The 12,243-nt window shown below is 43.2% G+C and overlaps 1 protein-coding gene across 1 annotated transcript in view; it reads right to left on the reverse strand.

The window, feature by feature from the left end:
- The window catches only part of LOC124613967 (clustered mitochondria protein homolog), a 362,940-nt gene that overhangs the window by 199,286 nt on the left and 151,411 nt on the right, over nt 1-12,243 (reverse strand). The gene's annotated exons all lie outside the window — the stretch shown is intronic.

The raw sequence follows: 12,243 nt of genomic DNA on the forward strand, positions 1-12,243 counted from the left end.
GTAACAGCACCCTTTCGCGATTAAACATACAGAAGTAATGCTGAAAGCGATTACTTTTTAGTGGTAATGTAATGTGTTATAATCTTTCGGGAGATAAGTGCTTCCAGCTTCCCATTTTTTGAAGCTATCAGGAAATTTCAAAGAGAAAAAAGTACCATTCTACTGCTTCATTTTTGACAGTATTGTCGCGTTTCGAAAACCCGAAGGATCTCACTTTGTGCACTGTACAAGCGCAACCAGCAGTGGATAGAACACCAACCGTTAAACAGTAACATATGCTTAGCAGCTGTAGGATTGTTCCATTGTCGATCTTTGTTATTTTACGTGCGCGATTAGTTCTTCTTTCTACAGTATACAATACGCGTTCCACTCATTTGCATAGTATCATTTTATATAATGGTACACAACGCAATAAAAATGTATTATTGGCGCGTCGTTAATGTATCGGCGGACAAGAACCATGCAACGCCATTCTGAGCTATAGCAATTTAAACGAAAAAGTTACTAATTTGTGCAGAACGGTCCGGTTTCTACCCAAAGTAGAAAGTGGGCTCGTTTTGCTGGCGTTCACCGTCTCTTATCGTGGTAAGGGACGTAATCGTCAGAGGCATCAAAAACAACTTCTAATTATATCTGTGTTTAACAGTAATAGTACAGAAACAGGAAAAAAAGAGGAAAAAATGTCGGCAGTACACAACTCAGATCAGTGGGAATAAGTAAAGGCGTTGCGCGTGAAGTGCGAAGAATTGATTTTATTTATTACAGATCTACTACTCGACCGGCAATTGTGCATCTTATTAAACTATATGGTTACAGAGACCTTTTCATGTCACAAACATCTACGCTGTAGATATACAGACTCAAGCGACGAATAAAAATTTGTACCGAGGTCAGGATTCGAATCTGGATCTCTTGCTCACTAGGCAGTTGGCTGACCACTGCATTACCCCCGTACAGTGGCTTTATACAACTGCACGGGCCACCCTACCATGCTTCTCTCTTCAATCCAAATTCCCATTCCCGCATCAGCTCATTTAATATGCCCCTAAACAGTTTTGCAAGAAACTCTCCAACTGTACTGGAAAAGCAGCTCAACATCGAACGAAATGGGGGAGACTTGGAAAGGTATCTGGAACCATATTGTTTCATCTGATTAAAGCATTTATGCCTGGATTTCACGCAGGATCCCCGTTTCGTTCGAAGCTGAGATCCTATTACAAAACTATTGGAGGGCCTCTTGAAATACTGTTTGATTTTAGGGGAATACTAAGTGGTATGAGGCGTGACTGGGAATTTGGATTGAGAAGATAGGTTTGCTAGGGTAGTCCATGCAGTTGTGCAAAACCATGCCAGGGAGGAATAGCGTTTAGCGAATGTGCCTAGTGAGTAGGAGACCCGTGTTCGAATCTCAACCTTGATACAAATTTTCATCCATCGCTTCAGTTTACACGGTGGGTGATATAAAAGTGGCCTGGACGAGTGGATACGACTGCACGTGAACATGTATAACCACACCACGTGCATGCCTGCCACGTGACCCACACCTGTACAGAACTTAGTGCGGGCTGTGTCAGCGAGTGGAGCAGTGCAGAGGGGACAATGGTACTCACAGTACAGCAGCAGTTGTTCGTTGTGGAAAGTTACATGACAACGAAATTGTAGAAACGATGTGGTCAGTAGTCTTTGCTGAGAAGTTTAACGGCATTAAAATGCCAGCAAAGAGTGCTTAGACTGAAAATGTCATCAGACAAGATCTGTTTTGAACAAGTCAAAAAACATTTCGAAACGTTGCTGCACACCAGAAAATGCTTCAGAGTCACACCAAATCAACACGATGCCTGTCGCAAGAGACCGGCATATCACGTCGATCATGTGGACGAATACTCCGCATGAACCTGCACATGCATCCCTACCGAGTGTGCGTTGTTCATGCATTAAAACAGCCGGATGCTCCTCAACGGTTCCACTTTTGTGAGTGGCTGTTCTCCGAGATAACAATGAATGGCTTGGACGTGGATCTGTTCTTTATGTCTGATGAAACCTGGTTTCGCCAGAGTGGTTATGTCAATTCACAGAGTCCTAGGTTTTGCACAACGGAAAATCCGTCTAGCTTCCAAGAAACACCATTGCATGATCAAAAGGCTGGGTATGGTTTGTAGTGTCTGCACGCCGCATTATTGGTCCCATCTTCTTTCATCACGAGCTAACTTCGTCGCGTTACATTGGCAACATTCTGAAACCATTTGTGGCAGCATTAACGGAGGAGGAAAAGACCTACAGTTTCTTCCGGCGGGATGGTGCAACTGCCCATACCGCCGGCCGAACCTTGGAGCACATTTACACAATCTTTACGTCTCACAGAGTTGTCAGCAGAGGGCTGTCTGGTGATCTGTTAGTGTGCCATTACTTTGTGTGGGGAGCGCTCAAGTGTAAGGTGTATCCCAACAACCTCCATAGTCTTCAAGAACAGTAACAGAATATTTAGGATAAGACTGCAGAAATTCCGGCACTCCAGCTTCGATCCGCCCTCAGCAAATTGCTGATAGGGCCAAAAAGTGCCACGAGATGAAGGGGGGGGAGTCACTTTTACCATCTGATATAGTCAGGTTAGTATTGTAGTTCCTTTCGTTTGCTGTGTTTCTTTGAATCCTGGTACTCTGTATCTGGGCCACTATGACTTGCCCCATCGTGTACATTATAATTGTGCATCTAGTGAATGTGTGGGTTTAGTAGACGCCCAAGAAGTGTTTTGTTGTTTTTCACTAATTCAGCACGTCTGGACCATAAACCTAAAATAAGTCATCTAAAATTTGTCTACTACAAACACCAAAAGAATTGTAAATGTATCATCAACCAGAAGGTTGGCTTGAAAGCCATAGCGCTCCATTACATAATATCTTACTGCAGATGGTGCACGCTCTTTTTATGGGAACTGGAGAAATGTCGCGAGTAATGAGGATAATGAGCAAGGGGCACTACATCCTTTGTGTGTAGGTAAGTTGACAATTTGGATCTGACGAGAGGGGGGGGGGGGGGGGGGTGCGCTAGGGTAGTTGAGTGCAGTTGTGTTGACCAGTGTGACCAGTTTGCGTAGTGATCAGCATATCTGCCCAGTAAGCAGGAAACTTGGGTTCGAAGCCCCAGTAAGCAGGAAACTTGGGTTCGAAGCCCAGTCCAGCACTAATTTTTCACCTTTTTCCATTGATAAAAATCAATGCCCACTTTCAGATAATGTTTTTGATTCCTTTGTGTCTTAACAGAACATTGCAATTGATCAGTGTACCCAGTGCCAGAAGTAATCCAAGGATCAACTAGTGGTCGCACCAGAGACTTTCAGTGTGTGGGCTGACACTAGCGGAGCTACGAGGCCCCGAGAGCATCCTATCACGAGACTACCCCTGTTCGGTTTGTATCACTAGTCACATCGTGTTGCATCACTAGAATTCACTTCGTGGCTGAACCTCAATGAAATTTGTTCCTTAAACATTGTATCCGATCATATATTTTCCGTCAGTCTGAGTTTACTGTTGCTCCTAGGTGACTATCACCCAACAAATTGTTAAAAATTAATTATGTAGCTCTAGTAACTTAACAATAGGCAGCCCGAGATGGCCAGGAAGTGGTGGTGACTCCGCGAGTCTTTGGTGCGTACTGCACGCCGGACATGTGCAAACAACCAAGTTCTTAGGAGTGCGCTAACTGACAAAATTAGCAGCAAACCAAGCACAGCCACGCATCCGTTAGGTCTGTTGCACATGTTCCACAGCGTCGCTCAATTCACGCACCTCTGCGGCCCACAAACCTAACCCTTTGAATACCAACAATATAAAAGAAAATTAAAATTTCTCGTTAAATTGACCTTTGTCGTCATAAAAGGAATGCATACAAGAAGAAATTGGCAAAAGCGAGCAATTAATTGTTTTTAAGGTGCGGTTTCATTTTGGAACCACTGGGACACACAGTTCTCAACCACACGTTATTTAATTAGATATAACTGAAAGCAATTTCGCATTTTTTGGCGACCAGACCCACATCTCGAACCTCCCAGGAACTCAATGTCTAAAACGGATTATTAGATATCAAGCAAAACTGGGCCTAAAATTTAATGAACTTGTATCTAGTGGATTGATTTGCGTCGGTGCCTTAATGCGAAAGACACTGAAAAAAATTAAATGGTTTCAGGCAACAACCACTGGTACGCAAAGGGTTAAAAAGCGTTCCTTGAATACTGACGACGACATATACTATCAGTATTTTATGTTCGTATCTCATAATCAACCAAGCTTCGAAACAACCCAACATTTACCTCCACTCCATAACGGAAACAATGGAAAACTATCAGTGTGTCCTCACAATGAATTGACATGGTAATCTACACTGAAGAGCCAAAGAAACTGCTACACCTGTCTAATATCGTTTAGGGTACCCGCGAGCACGCGTAAGTAGTGCTGGACACCATGAATCCTGCAGGTCTGTCCATAAATCCGTAAGAGTACGAGGGGTGGAGATCTCTTCTGAATAGCATGTTGCAAAGCATACCAGATATGCTCAATAATGTTCATGTCTAGACAGTTTGGTGGCCAGCGGAAGTTTTTAAACTCAGGAATGTTGCTGGAGCCACTGTAGCAATTCTGGACGTGTGGGGCGTCACACTGTCCTGCTGGAATTGCCTAAGTCCTAAGTCCATCGGAATGCACAATAGACATGAATGGATGCAGGTGATCTGGCAGGATGCTTACTTACGTGTCACCCGCCAGAGTCGTATCTAGACTTATCATGGGTCCCATATCACTCCAACTGCACACGCCCCACACCATTACAGAGCCTCCACACCAGCTTGAGCAGTCCGCTGCTGACATGCAGTGTCTATGTATTCATGAGGTTGTCTCCATACCCGTACACGTCCATCCGATAGATACAATTTGAAGTGAAACTCGTCAGACCAGGCAACATGTTTCAGTCATCAATAGTCCAACATATGTGCTGACGGCGCGAGGCGGAAAGCTTAGGGTCGTGCAGTCATCAAGTGTACACGAGTGGGCCTTCGGATCCGAAAGCCCATATCGATGATGTTTCGTTGAATGGTTCGCACGCGGACACTTCTTGATGGCCAGCACTGAAATCTGCAGCAATTTACGGAAGGGTTGCACTTCTGTTACGTTGAACATTCTCTTCAGTCGTCGTTGATCCCGTTCTTGCAGCAGCTTTTTCCGGCCGCAGCGATGTCGGAAATTTGATGTTTTACTGGATTCCTGATATTAACGGTACACTCTTGAAATGGTCGTGCGGGAAAATCCCCACTTCATCGCTACCTCGAAGATGCTCTGTCCCAACGCTCGTGTGCCCATTATACCACCACGTTCAAACTCAAATCTTGAGTCCCGAGTTCGAGACTCGGTCCGGCACAGTTTTAATCTGCCAGGAAGTTCACTTAAATCTTGATAACCTGCCATTGTAGCAGCAGTAACCGATCTAACAACTGTGCCAGACACTTCTTGTCTTGTATAGGCGTTTCCGACCACAGCGTTGTATTCAGCCTGTTTGAATACGCATGCCTGTACCACTTTCTTTGGCGCTTCAGTGTATATCCACCTGGTAAATGTTTTTGTTCGTTATCCGCTCGATAGTAGCGTATACTTAGATGAATCAAATGCTACTCTAGTACGGTTTGATTCTCAAGCGTTTCCGAGAAACCGAAGTTAAAAGTTTTACGAGCCTGAAACTTACTGACGGATTAAAACTGTGCGCCTGGTCCAGGAGCTTTGTCTTTCGCAGCCAAGTTCTCTACCAACTCAGCTTCCCAAGCATGAATCACGACCCACCTTCGCAGCTTCAGTTCTGCCATTACCTGATCTCCAGACTTTCATACTTCAAACGAGATTTTTTTCTTTACGAGTCTGTCCGCTAGCCGCCGAGCAGCAGTGTTAAGAGTAACGCATTATCGTGGCAGACGAAGTTTGACCCCAGTGCGTTTGAGTATCAACCTTTTCTTTTTCTAGCCAGCCACCAAACACTCCTCTGACGCCTCTTCAATCGTTATTGAAGGCCCTGGTAACGGCCCCACTTTCCAACATATATCTGCGGCGTACAGCGATACGAGTTGTTATGAACTGTTTGGCAATAACTCCATTAGTTCTGGTACCGAAATGAAGCGCTCTGTGCACAGCAGGTTGCAAAGCATGCAATTCCAGCACATTCCTAGAATAGGAGACACAGCTGCTTTCTATTAATGCTCCGATAGCAATACAGATACAGTGCACATTATTCGAAACACATAGTCCGGTACAAGTTCACTACAATACGCGCAGCAGTGTATCGGAGAAAATGAACCTAAGAAATACGGGCAGAATACTGTCTAAAGCAATCGGCACATGGGACGAGGCAATTAATGTTGACGTGCACGCAGAGGGGTTTTCCAATGTCACGAGAGACAGACCATTGGCACACGGGACGATCTGGTTAATGCGATTTTCCGAACTCGGCGCTCTCCAGTGCCAGTCGTCGGCTTCATTTGGTTCGCAAACAACGCAGTTTTTTTTCACGCAAATTGACGTTCGTAAAATTCCTATGTTAGCTCTATCAAAACGCACATTTCCTCATTGTCCATATGCTAGTAGTGTTATTCTTTCTATGGTATACATAAATAAAAATTTTATGTATCTGTGAACACGTAATAAGGCAAAAAGGAAAGATATGTCCAGAATGGACGTCAGCTTATAACAGTTCTCCAAATCGAACAAACTCGCTCCTGATAAAGAATATATTTACACAACATCAGGTATTACATAAATTATTTCTTTTAATTTCGCAAAAAAGTTCCACCATCTTTCAGAAAACGCGAAGGAGATAAATTTTAGTTACAGCAGGACTCGAACCCTTTAACTACGACCTAACTGCTTTGCAACATGGTGCCTCTTCCCATTACGTTAGGCTCTAACTTAAGTGAATTAATTTTAACATTAAAGCCTTTTATACGATTTAATCTTCGAAATGTTATTAGTTTAAATTTAATTACAACAAATCCCAACAACAGCGACTAGGGTGTCAATGATTTTCAACGTGCCGTTGCCTTAAAATGGCATACTCTTACAATACGCGAGTTGTAACGCGATAGTAATTAACTACGAAACTTTTTTCATTAACAAAAAAATGGTTCATTACAACAAATGGTAACAATAACGAGCCGTTCTCGAGACATTCAATGTTCTGTTGCTTAGGAAAGAGCATACATTCATGGGATAAGGCATAACACGAAACCCACCTAACTTTCTGCGGCCATCGAGCAATCTGCTTGTGACGTAGGGAGCGTTCTTGTTTCATATTGGTCCTACTTTAATTGGCCCGTAGCCGAAATATAGCAGAACTTATTTTGTGTTTCATGTGTTCCTCAACGTGAAACAGTAGGGAGGCACGTCGCGAAACTAATAGAGTGCCACGTCAACGTTAGATAACTAGTTCCGTGTGCCATGGCTTTAGCCAGTCCCGCTGACGCAGCTACTGGACAGCTGGCGCTCTCTAATGGTATTCAATTAGTTCGTGGAACTTCGAACCGAGATTTCTCGAAAACGCTTTAGAATCGAATCAACATTCTACAGCAGTATTTGTTACAGCTGGTTATATTCTACAATCCTACAAAAGATGAGCAAAATCGGTGACGCCTTGGGTTTGTGCTTCCATTATGTATTCGAAACATTCGGAGAAAGAGACTGCCTTTAAGAAAATCACATCAAGAGTAAACCGTGCAGGTACTTTCCTAATTAACAGCTGAGAGTTCCCACGTAAGTTTACTTAACAAAAGAAATTACAAATTAATAATTTTGGCGTAACAATCACGTTGTTCTAAAATAACTCGAAATAACTATCATCGTCCAGCACTTGCGCTAATAAACAAAGAGAAATTGGTCTTTTACAACTAAAGTAGGAATTGTTCGACGCCCATTGCAATCTGGGGGGGGGGGGAGGAGGGGGGGGGGGGGGAGAAATTAGCTCGTTATATGGGCGGATTCCTGTCTAGCAAAGTGCCACACAATAGAAATGAAACCTCTGAGTCCCAAAAGATTCAAAGTCGTTGGGTATGTTTTTCGATCTAAAGTGTTGCAACAGTTGACTGTCAACTTCTCAGTTCTCAAGAGACAACTTTCATGAACCAATTCGGTCCGCTAGCCACTGACGGCGTAAGTTCGGTATATTGACCAATCTGGCGGCGGCGGTAGCAGCAGCAGTACCACTACAGTAGTAGTAGTAGTAGTAGTAGTAGCAGTAGTAGTAGTCCGAGGAGCTTTCAATAAGTAATGCAACATTTTTTTCTGAAAGCAGGTTGGTTTCATTCAGGATCCCAATGCGCCATATTATTCTCATCTGTATTGGCTACAAAACCCTATTTTTTAAACATAATATCCTTTCATTGCGGCGGTCTTCCGCCACCTTTCTGGGACGGCCTGTGACGCCCGGCATGGTACCACTCCACTGATCGACGTCGGAGCCAACGTCTTGCTGCCTCAACAACCTTCCTATCATCCACGCCCTGTTTGCTGCGGCATGCATCCTTCATTGGGCCAAACGGATGGAAGTCTAAGTGCGAGATCCGGACTGTATCTTTGAGTACACTAACTGGTGGACGAGTGTGTCAGCACTACCAACTGAGACGTCCAGTTGAGCAGCGAGGTGTTTGTGATTCACCCATCACCTCGAATGAGAGTGTCCACACGTCCCAACATTGCAGGAACCACAGCTGTGAGCGGCCGGCCAGTACGCGTGAAGTCTGACAGGTTTGCGTGACTTTGTTGCGATAATGACCGTCGCTTCGCCCAACAACTCACCGTGCTTTTTTTCACTACCAGCTCTCCGTACACACTCTGGAAGCGCCTATGAACATCTGCGATGCTCTGGTTTTCCGACAAAAGAGACTGTGTCAGCTCTCTGCTTGCTAAGCACCTCCATTACAGATGCCACTTTGAATATTACGTACGGCGCGGTCACTCATCGGAAATTCATGAAACTAGAGGAGCTGAAGCGGGAATATTCAACGATGTCAAAAAAAAAAAAAAGTATCCGCATTTTTTCAATCAGAATTGGCCGAGCAAAAAAATGTGCTGCGTTACTTACTGAACGCCCCTCGTAGTAAAATTGTATCAAGCAACTATTCCTGATCATATCAGCCATAATACAACGTGAGCTGCAGATCTTACTGCAGGTCTGAAAACACAAAATCATCACTCTAAACAGTTAGTTAGAATAGCGGCTGATGAATGTGATTTAAGAAGAAACAATGCAAGGCTTGAAGGATACCTACGACAGCAGAAGCCCCGAAACGATGACATGACATCATTGAGAAGTACCGAAAACAAAGACCATCAAAGGCCCTAAGCGAGAAACAGACAGTGTATAGATACAAAGAATAATGTCTAACGCTAATGTCTGCCCAGATATCTGGATGCAGTGCAAGTAGAAACCGAAAGAAAAACAATACTCTAGTTTGAAAGAGGGAAGAAATTCCACCACACATTAAAGAGACCAAGGATTGGCGCAATATGGCATCCTTCAACATATATGTATGGTAATCAGACAGTACATATATAATAATACGGGAATCGGCGAAAAGCCGCGAGTAATGAGGGTAATGGGCAGTGGCACTACGTCAGTAGGTTGTTGAGAAGCTGGGTCTGACGGGAGGCTTGCAAGGGTAGTCCGTGCAGTTGGGATTACTACTGTGTCCGCATGGCCTAGTGGATTAGGCACGGTAGCTCAGTGTGTTCGGTTAGATCATTGGCTGCCTCTGTAATGAACAAATTGAGTTAAATATTCAACGATAAACATGAAAGGGTGTCATATGACGTCCGCCCAGACCAAACAACGGCTCAGATCATCTGCGTTGTGAGCAGAAGATCCGGATTAGAATCCCGATCCGGTACAAATATTCAACTTTGCCCATTGATGCAAATCAGTCACCACTCACAAAGCTGAATGTCGGTAATTCCTCTGTTTTGAACAACAGATATTACATTCGGGAATCCGCAGATGGCAATATTCAACATGTAACAAAGACGCTACTTGGATCAACGAAGAAAGAGCAGGCTGTGGTGAGTTGTGCGCTCCACCTTTTCAGCGTTTTACGTCAACGAAATGTATCTAATTGTAGATCACTAGGACCCGACAAAATGCAAAATTTATACGCAAGAAACTTATGTGTCACACACACGATCAGAAACACGCACAAAATGAAGACCCCTATTCATGTCGTCTATTATCTGTCTTTATACTCTGTACAAGATTATTAAATAACGCTTGTAATCACACACAGGGAAATACTGCGATGAACATACCAGTGCCGAACAACAAAGTGCTATAAGAAAGGCCTCAGAGGCTGTAAGTGAAACTAATCAGATTCCAAACAAGGAAACATCTATTAAATGCGATTCACTCAGCTCTCTATGGCTCATTATGCATGAGTACACTATCACACCTCGTTAGTTCCAATAGCACGGGTTCTCAATGAAAAAACTTTAGAATGTAAGCAACCATGTATGCAGCAATAACACACAAGGGAGCATGACGTAACTTATTGTAATTTTAGATAAAGACATCACGATAGAGTCTGGCGTGAAAAAGACTCTTATCGCCGCTAAGAGACCATTACAACATTTCTCATACACGATTGAACATTGTGGATCGGCTGAGACGATGCTGACACATCAAAAGCCTATTCGAATCTCGGGATTAGCCAAGCGGAACACAATTACACTGAGATGGCGATAGAACTTGCTTAGAAATTTACACGGTGTGTTCGAAAGACCCTGAAAACTGACAAATCCTAATATCTGTAGTGATGGCGAATCACCTGCGTGTTCATGTCCTAAGGAGGTCGACCAAGAAAAAGCAGACACAAAAGCGTCGTGCTACAGGCACACCTTCAGGCAGTTGTCCTCGGAAAATGAATGGCATCATCCAGGTTACACAAGACCAACTGAGTAACGCAAGAAACTATCTGAAGCATGTCCCACAAGTGTGTTCTGCAGTAAACAACAACTGCCTATGAGACTGGTATTTTCTATGAGATGATACAGCACAAAGGGTCGACTGCAAAAAGCTTGACGGGACTTAATTCAGGCAGCTCTCGATTCGTAAACACCCCGCAATATAAATACGAGCGTTAAGGAATACTAGAAAAGACATGGCAAATGTATTGGCATCGAACAGTACTAGCAGACGTACAATATTTATGAGAAACGTCCTCACATAGTGCTCCTCCATAAATGTAGCCAGAGTTCCAGTCACTAACAAGATAAATCTGAAGCGCACATAGTAACTGAGTAATATCGTGAACTGACTGAACCATTACAAAGGCAGTGACGAGGTGCACGTATTCGTACAATTTCAATAACAGTTTTAAACACGAGGAGTCATAATCCATGCACTGCATAGAAGTCCTACAATAACTGGGCAAGGATTCTGGTGGTTGACGCATAAAGTCGTGATATTTCCAACAACAAGAATATTTCAGAAATTATTGGTAAGCAAGGATTAAACTTGGGTACATCACAGTATTGTATCTTCGCTTTCAACATCTTAAACATAACTTGCCACTATGAAGTATAAAACTATTTTTACTATAGTAAACAACATAATAAATCATCATTTAGGTGGTTTCCACATCAAAAGCGAAGAAAACGCTTAGTTTCCATTCAAAGCTCAATCATATGATTCGCGGGCAAAACACGGCGAGTAACAAACATTTAAGTACACATGTACTTACACCACCTATTCAGCTAACATTAGATTAACTGAAGAAGAGGCACACAAGAGGGTTGTTTAAGAGGTTGACTGATTCACTGTCAGGTTATGCAGTCCCAGCTGACGTAATATTTTAGTTTTGTTGCTGACGCTGCATGTAACGTGATGCTGAGTTCCAGTAAAGAAAAAAAAAAAAAAAAACTTGAGTTTTACATCATACTGAGAGCGAGACGAGCACCAGTTCAGTTGCACAACGTTGACTGACAGAATTATGCTTGGGAACAGTTGGGAATCGTACCGTGATTCCAGATACATATTAATAAAATGTGCAACAGCTGTCATAATCGGAATGTCGGCTGGAACAATTCCAGAATAATTAACAGTTGAAAAGCCTTTCCGAGGCATATATGTAGGTACTCATGACTCAAGACACGTCTACATAAAAAAAGAATCCAGCAAGAAGTATTGGCATTTGAGTTAAAACAGGATGAATGAATGGAATGTTGTGTTGTG

Source organism: Schistocerca americana, chromosome 1, assembly GCF_021461395.2.
Source record: "Schistocerca americana isolate TAMUIC-IGC-003095 chromosome 1, iqSchAmer2.1, whole genome shotgun sequence".
NCBI lineage: Eukaryota > Metazoa > Arthropoda > Insecta > Orthoptera > Acrididae > Schistocerca > Schistocerca americana.